This window comes from Brachionichthys hirsutus, unplaced genomic scaffold (genome assembly GCF_040956055.1).
Source record: "Brachionichthys hirsutus isolate HB-005 unplaced genomic scaffold, CSIRO-AGI_Bhir_v1 contig_259, whole genome shotgun sequence".
Classification (NCBI taxonomy): Eukaryota; Metazoa; Chordata; class Actinopteri; order Lophiiformes; family Brachionichthyidae; genus Brachionichthys; species Brachionichthys hirsutus.
In genome coordinates, this window is record NW_027180332.1 from 39879 (window position 1) to 51897 (window position 12019).

General features: G+C 51.9%; 1 long non-coding RNA gene across 1 annotated transcript; it reads right to left on the reverse strand.

Moving 5' to 3' along the window:
- Window positions 1-380: 380 nt before the first annotated feature.
- On the reverse strand, window positions 381-880 carry LOC137913014 (uncharacterized). Its single transcript, XR_011106371.1, has 3 exons — window positions 826-880; window positions 642-721; window positions 381-425 (listed from the first exon to the last, which is right to left on the reverse strand). It is a non-coding gene; the product is annotated as an uncharacterized lncRNA (long non-coding RNA).
- Between the last annotated feature and the right edge of the window lie 11139 nt (window positions 881-12019).

Sequence of the window (12019 nt, forward strand, 5' to 3'; positions counted from 1 at the left end):
GAAAATTCTTGATAGAGGGCAGAAGAAAGCGGGTAAGAAAATAGAATGAATACACAGTCGAGTCGTGAAAAGTGCTAATTTTGTGATGATTATAAAAAGGAAAAAGGGGTCATCATGCATCACCAAAATGTTTTAACAGTAACTAATAATGCAGGTCTGTAAATTGTCCACTAGAGGGCGCCGTGCTGCATCACTGTGAAAATTAGGGACTGGTGTGCTGCCATGTTACACTAATCAGTGAAGAGCTTCTTGTTGTCCTGAGGCAGAATGTGAAGGAGCAACGCTCTCCTCCCACTGCCTCGCCCCAGTGCAGTGTCCAGGTCCTCCAGTAGAGGGCAGTGGTTTGGACTGGTTTCGTTTCCAATGGCTCCTCGGTCTGATCTTTTCGGTGACCGTGCGCTCCTCCCTCGGCGCCTCCTGCTGGCCTGTAGCAGAGTCATTAAGCGCTGGTTAAAGGACGATGCAGAATATTATATCGGCTAAAAACGCTGCACAACCCTCTAAATATCATTTATCAATATATCCATGATGATTTATTTATCAACCGCAATTAGAATTTTGTGTTTACCCATGTGCAAAGAGTAAGCAGCAAGTACAGGTCAGATCATTATCCGTGTTAGGGGGGGGGGGGGGGGTCCTACCTGCAGTGTGGAACACGAGTACCAGCTCCCCCTGCAGGACATTGGGATCCATTCAATGTTCAGCTCCCAGATTCCTGATCCTGTGGAGTAGAGCAGCAAACAGATCTGCTCAGCACTGATAAAAACGGACTCATTTCAGAGTGTGTGTGTGTGTGTGTGTGCGTGTGTGTGTGGGACAACGCACCACATGGAGGAAGAGAGGAAGCAGGTCATCCGTGCACCACAGGAAGTCGCCGTGGAGCACAGGCTTGACTTCCTGTATGGGCTCCCCAAACGTCTTCCCGACGATGAGTTTGTCTGACGGGGTGAAGCTGCTGCTGAATGAAGACACGGACTTTTAGGAACACAATAAAACACTTTCAACATTTATAATCTTCCAAGTTACACTTCAATATAAAATAACGTTCAAAAATGCTTTGAAATATTTTCATGTGGGGGCAGATTTCTCCTAATCAATATTTTGTGAATCCTTTGACTGGCAGCAGGACTGAACCTTTTTATTGCTGCTGGGATTTTGAAATATTTTAATGCCAATTCAAACATTTCAAGAAAGAGTTGCAAATTAGTCAAGTTTTAATATTTCAATTTTAAGAAGTCTGATAAATGCCAAGTTCTGTATGAACAATTACAATTAAACTCAGGAAATGAAGATTTTTTCTATCCAACAAAACCATTTCTAATATTGCAGCTACAGGAGTGGGATGTGACCCGGGGCCAGGCGCGCCTGTCAGGCATTAATCAGGGAACAATTACGCGTGTGCCTCATCATGCATCCGCTGCCTTAATGCGGGTTTTTAGGTGATGAGCAGCACGAGTGTGTGTCTGTGTGTGTGTGTGCTGTTGAGTGTCAGGGTGAGTGTGTGTGTACTGTTGAGTGTCGGTGTGTGTGTGCGTGAGTGTGTTGGTCGTCCTCGTGGCAAAGTTGGATGCTGAGGGTTGAAGAGCTGCGCTCGTCAACTTGTCGTCTTCTGCGTTGCAAAAGCGATAGCCCCTTACGCCTAGTATAGGCGCTCGGGCCTAAAAAGAAGAAAGAATTTTAGCAAAAACAATAGAACTTTTTTTCTGAGTATGCAGAACATTTGAAAAGTGTATAAATACTGCATACGGCTGATAGATGTGTGTAATGTGTATAAATACTGCATATGGCTGATAGATGTGCGTAATGTGTATAAATACTGCATATGGCTGATAGATGTGCGTAATGTGTATAAATACTGCATATGGCTGATAGATGTGCGTAATGTGTATAAATACTGCATATGGCTGATAGATGTGCGTACATCTACTGCTGCGGTTACATGTATCCCCAGCAGACGTGGCCTCCATAGCCGTTCTCAAGGGACATGTATCCCCAGCAGACGTGGCCTCCACAGCCGTCCTCAAGGGACATGTAACCCCAGCAGACGTGGCCTCCACAGCCGTCCTCAAGGGACATGTAACCCCAGCAGACGTGGCCTCCACAGCCGTCCTCAAGGGACATGTAACCCCAGCAGACGTGGCCTCCACAGCCGTCCTCAAGGGACATGTATCCCCAGCAGACGTGGCATCCACAGCCGTCCTCAAGGGACATGTATCCCCAGCAGACGTGGCATCCACAGCCGTCCTCAAGGGACATGTAACCCCAGCAAACGTGGCCTCCACAGCCGTCCTCAAGGGACATGTAACCCCAGCAGACGTGGCATCCACAGCCGTCCTCAAGGGACATGTATCCCCAGCAGACGTGGCATCCACAGCCGTCCTCAAGGGACATGTAACCACAGCAAACGTGGCCTCCACAGCCGTCCTCAAGGGACATGTAACCCCAGCAAACGTGGCATCCACAGCCGTCCTCAAGGGACATGTAACCCCAGCAAACGTGGCATCCACAGCCGTCCTCAAGGGACATGTAACCCCAGCAGACGTGGCATCCACAGCCGTCCTCAAGGGACATGTAACCCCAGCAAACGTGGCCTCCACAGCCGTCCTCAAGGGACATGTAACCCCAGCAGACGTGGCATCCACAGCCGTCCTCAAGGGACATGTAACCCCAGCAGACGTGGCCTCCACAGCCGTCCTCAAGGGACATGTAACCCCAGCAGACGTGACCGCCACAGCCTTCCTCAAGGGAGGTTACATGTCCCTTGAGGACATGCAAACGTGGACATGTAACCCCAGCAGACGTGGCCTCCACAGCCGTCTTCAAGGGACATGTAACCCCAGCAAACGTGGCCTCCACAGCCGTCCTCAAGGGACATGTAACCCCAGCAAATGTGGCCTCCACAGCCGTTCTCAAGGGACATGTATCCCCAGCAGACGTGGCCTCCACAGCTGTCCTCAAGGGACATGTAACCCCAGCAGATGTGGCCTCCACAGCCGTCCTCAAGGGGCATGTATCCCCAGCAGACGTGGCCTCCACAGCCGTCCTCAAGGGACATGTAACCCCAGCAGACGTGGCCTCCATAGCCGTCCTCAAGGGACATGTAACCCCAGCAGACGTGGCCTCCACAGCCGTCCTCAAGGGGCATGTAACCCCAGCAGACGTGGCCTCCACAGCCGTCTTCCAGGGACATGTAACCCCAGCAGACGTGGCCTCAACAGCCATCCTCATGGGACACGTAACCCCAGCAGACGTGGTCTCCACAGCCGTCCTCAAGGGACATGTAACCCCAGCAAACGTGGCCTCAACAGCCATCCTCATGGGACATGTAACCCCAGCAGACGTGGCCTCCACAGCCGTCCTCAAGGGACATGTACCCCAGCAGACGTGGCCTCCACAGCCGTCCTCAAGGGACATGTAACCCCAGCAGACGTGGCCTCCACAGCCGTCCTCAAGGGACATGTATCCCCAGCAGACGTGGCCTCCACAGCCGTCCTCAAGGGACATGTAACCCCAGCAGACGTGGCCTCCACAGCCGTCCTCAAGGGACATGTAACCCCAGCAGACCTGGCCTCCACAGCCGTCCTCAAGGGACATGTAACCCCAGCAGACGTGGCCTCCACAGCCGTCCCCAAGGGGCATGTATCCCCAGCAGACGTGGCCTCCACAGCCGTCCTCAAGGGACATGTAACCCCAGCAGACGTGGCCTCCACAGCCGTCCTCAAGGGACATGTAACCCCAGCAGACGTGGCCTCCACAGCCGTCCTCAAGGGACATGTAACCCCAGCAGACGTGGCCTCCACAGCCGTCCTCAAGGGACATGTAACCCCAGCAGACGTGGCCTCCATAGCCATCCTCAAGGGACATGTAACCCCAGCAGACGTGGCCTCCACAGCCATCCTCAAGGGACATGTAACCCCAGCAGACGTGGCCTCCACAGCCGTCCTCAAGGGACATGTAACCCCAGCAGACGTGGCCTCCACAGCCGTCCTCAAGGGACATGTAACCACAGCAGACGTGGCCTCCACAGCCGTCCTCAAGGGGCATGTAACCCCAGCAGACGTGGCCTCAACAGCCGTCCTCATGGGACATGTGGCCTCCACAGCCGTCCTCAAGGGGTGGCCTCCACAGCCGTCCTCAAGGGACATGTAACCCAAGCGGAGGTGGCCTCCACAGCCGTCCTCAAGGGACATGTAACCCCAGCAGACCTGGCCTCCACAGCCGTCCTCAAGGGACATGTAACCCCAGCAGACGTGGCCTCCACAGCCGTCCCCAAGGGGCATGTATCCCCAGCAGACGTGGCCTCCACAGCCGTCCTCAAGGGACATGTAACCCCAGCAGACGTGGCCTCCACAGCCGTCCTCAAGGGACATGTAACCCCAGCAGACGTGGCCTCCACAGCCGTCCTCAAGGGACAGGTAACCCCAGCAAACGTGGCCTCCACAGCCGTCCTCAAGGGACATGTATCCCCAGCAGACGTGGCATCCACAGCCGTCCTCAAGGGACATGTAACCCCAGCAAACGTGGCCTCCACAGCCGTCCTCAAGGGACATGTAACCCCAGCAGACGTGGCATCCACAGCCGTCCTCAAGGGACATGTAACCCCAGCAGACGTGGCCTCCACAGCCGTCCTCAAGGGACATGTAACCCCAGCAGACGTGACCGCCACAGCCTTCCTCAAGGGAGGTTACATGTCCCTTGAGGACATGCAAACGTGGACATGTATCCCCAGCAGACGTGGCCTCCACAGCTGTCCTCAAGGGACATGTAACCCCAGCAGATGTGGCCTCCACAGCCGTCCTCAAGGGGCATGTATCCCCAGCAGACGTGGCCTCCACAGCCGTCCTCAAGGGACATGTAACCCCAGCAGACGTGGCCTCCATAGCCGTCCTCAAGGGACATGTAACCCCAGCAGACGTGGCCTCCACAGCCGTCCTCAAGGGGCATGTAACCCCAGCAGACGTGGCCTCCACAGCCGTCTTCCAGGGACATGTAACCCCAGCAGACGTGGCCTCAACAGCCATCCTCATGGGACACGTAACCCCAGCAGACGTGGTCTCCACAGCCGTCCTCAAGGGACATGTAACCCCAGCAAACGTGGCCTCAACAGCCATCCTCATGGGACATGTAACCCCAGCAGACGTGGCCTCCACAGCCGTCCTCAAGGGACATGTACCCCAGCAGACGTGGCCTCCACAGCCGTCCTCAAGGGACATGTAACCCCAGCAGACGTGGCCTCCACAGCCGTCCTCAAGGGACATGTATCCCCAGCAGACGTGGCCTCCACAGCCGTCCTCAAGGGACATGTAACCCCAGCAGACGTGGCCTCCACAGCCGTCCTCAAGGGACATGTAACCCCAGCAGACCTGGCCTCCACAGCCGTCCTCAAGGGACATGTAACCCCAGCAGACGTGGCCTCCACAGCCGTCCCCAAGGGGCATGTATCCCCAGCAGACGTGGCCTCCACAGCCGTCCTCAAGGGACATGTAACCCCAGCAGACGTGGCCTCCACAGCCGTCCTCAAGGGACATGTAACCCCAGCAGACGTGGCCTCCACAGCCGTCCTCAAGGGACATGTAACCCCAGCAGACGTGGCCTCCACAGCCGTCCTCAAGGGACATGTAACCCCAGCAGACGTGGCCTCCATAGCCATCCTCAAGGGACATGTAACCCCAGCAGACGTGGCCTCCACAGCCATCCTCAAGGGACATGTAACCCCAGCAGACGTGGCCTCCACAGCCGTCCTCAAGGGACATGTAACCCCAGCAGACGTGGCCTCCACAGCCGTCCTCAAGGGACATGTAACCACAGCAGACGTGGCCTCCACAGCCGTCCTCAAGGGGCATGTAACCCCAGCAGACGTGGCCTCAACAGCCGTCCTCATGGGACATGTGGCCTCCACAGCCGTCCTCAAGGGGTGGCCTCCACAGCCGTCCTCAAGGGACATGTAACCCAAGCGGAGGTGGCCTCCACAGCCGTCCTCAAGGGACATGTAACCCCAGCAGACCTGGCCTCCACAGCCGTCCTCAAGGGACATGTAACCCCAGCAGACGTGGCCTCCACAGCCGTCCCCAAGGGGCATGTATCCCCAGCAGACGTGGCCTCCACAGCCGTCCTCAAGGGACATGTAACCCCAGCAGACGTGGCCTCCACAGCCGTCCTCAAGGGACATGTAACCCCAGCAGACGTGGCCTCCACAGCCGTCCTCAAGGGACAGGTAACCCCAGCAAACGTGGCCTCCACAGCCGTCCTCAAGGGACATGTATCCCCAGCAGACGTGGCATCCACAGCCGTCCTCAAGGGACATGTAACCCCAGCAAACGTGGCCTCCACAGCCGTCCTCAAGGGACATGTAACCCCAGCAGACGTGGCATCCACAGCCGTCCTCAAGGGACATGTAACCCCAGCAGACGTGGCCTCCACAGCCGTCCTCAAGGGACATGTAACCCCAGCAGACGTGACCGCCACAGCCTTCCTCAAGGGAGGTTACATGTCCCTTGAGGACATGCAAACGTGGACATGTAACCCCAGCAGACGTGGCCTCCACAGCCGTCCTCAAGGGACATGTAACCCCAGCAAACGTGGCCTCCACAGCCGTCCTCAAGGGACATGTAACCCCAGCAAATGTGGCCTCCACAGCCGTCCTCAAGGGACATGTATCCCCAGCAGACGTGGCCTCCACAGCTGTCCTCAAGGGACATGTAACCCCAGCAGAGGTGGCCTCCACAGCCGTCCTCAAGGGACATGTATCCCCAGCAGACGTGGCCTCAACAGCCGTCCTCATGGGACATGTGGCCTCCACAGCCGTCCTCAAGGGGTGGCCTCCACAGCCGTCCTCAAGGGACATGTAACCCCAGCGGAGGTGGCCTCCACAGCCGTCCTCAAGGAACATGTAACCCCAGCAGACGTGGCCTCCACAGCCGTCCTCAAGGGACATGTAACCCCAGCAGACGTGGCCTCCACAGCCGTCCCCAAGGGACATGTAACCCCAGCAGACGTGGCCTCCACAGCCGTCCCCAAGGGACATGTAACCCCAGCAGACGTGGCCTCCACAGCCGTCCTTAAGGGACATGTATCCCCAGCAGACGTGGCCTCCACAGCCGTCCTCGAGGGACATGTAACCCCAGCAGACGTGGCTTCCACAGCCGTCCCCAAGGGACATGTAACCCCAGCAGACGTGGCCTCCACAGCCGTCCTCAAGGGACATGTAACCCCAGCAGACGTGGCCTCCACAGCCGTCCCCAAGGGACATGTAACCCCAGCAGACGTGGCCTCCACAGCCGTCCCCAAGGGACATGTAACCCCAGCAGACGTGGCCTCCACAGCCGTCCTTAAGGGACATGTAACCCCAGCAGACGTGGCCTCCACAGTCGTCCCCAAGGGACATCTACCTGGAGACGTCATCACACACACCGTATCCGGGGTCCAGTGGCCCACTGGGGGAATTATTGACTCGCGTTCCGGAGCTCCGCCTCGGCGTCCCGCTGACGGGCAGTGGGACGCCGAGGCGGAGCTCAAAAAGGACATCAACGTTGTTGTTGTTGTTAAATACGAGTGGGTTCGAGCAGGAAGACACTCTCCAACGTCCTAAAGAGATTCTCTGTCCCGTGATTTGTAACAGAAACAGAAACGGTCTGCTTCATTTCTCCAGATTTCTGCAGAGACAGAAGACTCTCCAGTGTCTCCTGATAGCAGCTCCATTGCTGCTTCAACAGCACAAACTGAAACGCTCAGATTCGCGTCTCCGCACTGGAACATTTCTTAGTTTTCTAAATTATTGTACGCTGACCAGACCTTAATTCACATTAAACATAGCGGATTAGCTTGGCATCACCCCTAATCCATACAATATCTTAATTTATTAACACGTTATTGACACAACTGCCATGGCCAAACGGCAGTTCTAGCTTTAGCATTAGCATTAGCTCCTCTACAGCAAGCATTTTCTCAGAAGTAACCTTCTCTACTTGCTAATTATTGCTCTAAGATTCTCAAAATACTGAATTTGCAGGGACGGATAACTGGATAAAAGTTACCGGCTCAACCGACGGGGCCAAACGGCAGTTTGGCAGTTTTAGCATTAGCATTAGCATTAGCTCCTCTACATCCAACACACACACCTACAATTTCCTCAGAAATTGTTTTATCTACTTGCTAATTCTTACTCCAAGATTCTCAAAATACTGGAATGGAGAAATTACATTTGATTAAATTGAAACGTGCACTTACCGTGTTCGTAGATCTTCCTCTAAACGAAAGACAAAGTCGTGAGAAGTTGTCTTCAAGAAGAAGAAATCTTCGGTAAAAAGGATATTCTCAAGAAAAGCGCTCCAAAAGGTCTCCGGTAGCTGCAGCCTGCAGGTGCGGGTTGCTCCGCGTCCGTTCACACGTCAAAGAGTCAACGAATGAAAGCCGCCCTCGGGAAGCCGCCTTTTACGTAGTCGCAGGTGACGTCACAACATCCGGGGCTTCTGCGAACCCTGCGTCTTGAGCGTCGGCGTTCGCTAGCCAGCTGTGGACAGTTCGGGCAGCTGTGAGTGTCAAAATAGAAGAAGCGCCGACAGGACGACCGATCGATGGATCACAACTGATTAGTTATGCCTGCAGAAGCCGAAAGGGGGCGCGGTTCACGGTCGATTGGTTATGCCTGAAAGGGCCGGAAGGAGGAGCGCTCAGTCCGGACGCTCATTTATGATCCGGGTTTCCCCAGGACACAGTGGCCCGGGGTCCGTTTGAATATTAACACTTTCATTTAGAGCCTTGGTTTGATTTGTGTTAAATAACTCAATCAGGTCCACTTTCAGTTTAACAGGCTAAAAGCCTGTAAATAAATGTGTGATCATCTGAAAGACGTTGCTTTAGCTCATGTAGGGTAACGTGGGGTTCATGGAAACCTGCACGAACAACAACACTGAACAGGAGAGCCGTTGCACATATTAATTGCCTTAGTAATTTATTGTAATTTATGTAATTTATGTAATTTATGTAATTTATGTAATTTATGTAATTTATGTAATTTATGTAATTTATGTAATTTATTGTCATTCATTGTCATTTTGCATCAGAGGTGTAATTTATTTTAGATTAATTGTTAGTTTGCATCGGCAGTGTGAAATCATTAGGCCAGAGCGCCTATCCTAGGCGTAAGGGGCTATTGCTTTTGCAACGCAGAAGACGACAAGTTGACGAGCGCAGCTCGTCAACCCTCGGCATCCAACTTTGCCATGCTGTTGAGGACGACCAACACACCCACGCACACACACACCGACACTCAACAACACACACGCACACACACAGACATCGACAAACACAGTTGACGAGCGCAGCGAGTCAACTGTGTTTGTAACTGTCTTCCGATGGTTGACGAGCGCAGCGAGTCAACCATCGGGCGACCAACACACCCACGCCCACACCCACGACACTCAACAGCACACACACACTCACCCTGACACTAAACAACACACATACAGACACACACAAACATGAGTTGACGAGCGCAGCGAGTCAACTCGTGTTTGTGTGTGTCTGTTTGCCCCCACAGACGCGTAGCCCTCGTCGAGACCATTCCAAAAATGTATTTTGTGTAGAAATCGCGTACTCAGAAAAAAAGTTATATTGTTTTTGCAAAAATTCTTTATTCTTTCTTTCTTTCTTTGTTCTGCTGTTTAAATGGCAATTTGACCCCCTGAACATGCTCGAAAACTCACCAAACTTTGAACCAAGCTCAGAACCGGCAAAAAATTAATTATTTTATGTGTTTTAAAATTGGGCATGAAAAGGTGGCGCGCCAGCGCCACCTACAAAAATCAAAATGCATTGGGCCTATGGAGAGGGGTCTGACGCCAACTTTGTCGGACAGCCCCGAAATCCGGTACAGACATGCGTCATGTCAGGGCATAAAAAAAATATTATTATGGCCACGCCCCCAGACACACAGGAAGGCGGCCATATTGGATTGAAATTTAAAAACTGCTGAGTCAGCATTAATGCTGACGGTGCATTTGAACGAACTCCTCCTCGGGGGTTTCACCAAATGAGCTGAAATTCAGTGTACACCATCTAGAGACTTGGGGCATCAAAAGTTATCCAAATTATTTTTATACATTTCACGGTTTCCGTGCGGCAAAGCTCCAAACTTGAGGCAGAATTTTGAGCGTTTTCGTACACCAAAAATTGCTCCCGTTCGCACACACACACTCCAATCCAAACCAGATTTTAAACACTTATTGACACTTCCTACCTGGACACTTTAAAAGTGAAATTTTGACAATCGGCCTTACAGCGCCCCCTAGAGAACGATAACAAAATTTAAATGGGAATTAAAAAATATAGTTTGCCAGAAATTATTGAAACTTACCAGAAGCTTTCCTCATGTGGTCCCGATCAAAAAACCCAATCGTAACCATGTTGTTGTTTTTACGGTGTTACTATGGTAATGGCCAAAGTTCCCCATGTTAGTCTATGACAAACGACACGATATTATCCCATTATATTTAAAAAGACATATTACCATGGAAACGTCCCAAATTTGCCACATACAATCTAACCCGCATGCCGGTCGGAAAACTCAATCGTAACCATGTTGTTCTTTTGACGGTGTTGCCGTGGCAATGGCCGGCATTCCCCATGTTAATCAAATGAGTGCGACACAAAACAATCACCAATCTTATGAAAATGGCATATTAGCATGGAAATGTCCCAAATTTGCCACATACATTCTCACACACATGCCGGTTGAAAAGGCAATGACACCCAGGCTGCATTTGTTACACTGTTGCCATGACGATGGCAACCCCTCCTATGGGGAGGGGTCCGACGCCAACTTTGTCGGACAGCCACGAAATTCGGTACAGACATGCGTCATGTCAGGGCAAAAAGAAAATGTATTGTGGCCACGCCCCCAGACACACAGGAAGGCGGCCATATTGGATTGAAACTCCTGATGGCAGATGGCCATATAATCCAAATAACGATTTGACTAAACTGTGAGCTACTCATGCAGCTAAAATCTAAACACTTGCGAAGCACTCAGGACAAAAGCGGCGTGCGTCGGCGGGTCAGCTCAACGGCCTGTCGGCCGGCGAGGGCCTACAACGCCGCTTGCGGCTTTAATTTAATTTTTGTTTTTCTAATGTTACGTTGCATCGATCGCGTTATTGAATATTGGTTTTATTTTTATTTGTATTGTTAAATTTGTATTGTTAATTGTGGATGATTTATGTACGAAGGACTTTCAACGGAAACAAGACCGCAAGGGCTTTTTAGAAATGCTCCTCTGAGACAGGATGTTTGACTGTACTTGTACTGTAATACATGCTACTGTGTGACTGTACTTGTACTCTAACATTCTATCTAATAAATATAGTCATTCATTCATTCAGCCCATTCTCTGTAAAACGACCTTTAACACACTTACTGTTCTATTATTGCAACTATGGTAATCATTTTCAGAGTGTACGGTTTTTTTCATCCATCTGATGGTGGATACAAAAACTGTACACTCGTAAAAAAGTCTGGTCCGAGGTCAGATTTTATACAGCCCAAGTGCTATATCTAAAAATGTGTTACATTTGGCCCACCCATACAGCGTAAAAGGTCACCATAGCAACCCTCACAAAGGTTTGACTTCTGCCCTGCACAGCTGCGGAGGCATTGATGAACTGAACGAGACACACCTGTTATGTCTCCCCCAATCAGCTCCTGCCCCTCCTGTTCGGGGTGTGGTCCCGTACTCCCTCGTTCTATCTCTAATACCTGAGGAAGCAGGCGTACGCAGAGCTTCTGTTTCTGCTGGCCTTTACCAAGACACTGGAATTAGCAGTGCTTGTGTGCTTTGTGTGAATATCTTCTAAACTGTCTCACGAGTCTGTAAATACTATTTGTGCTGTTTTATTTTTTACCAAAATAGCCTCATGTTTTTTCACACATATTCATGACTTTAATCTGTTTATTTTTCAGCATCGTATCACTATGGTGAAGATAAAGGTGGAAGTATTACCTGTGTTGTAAGTACTTTAAGGAC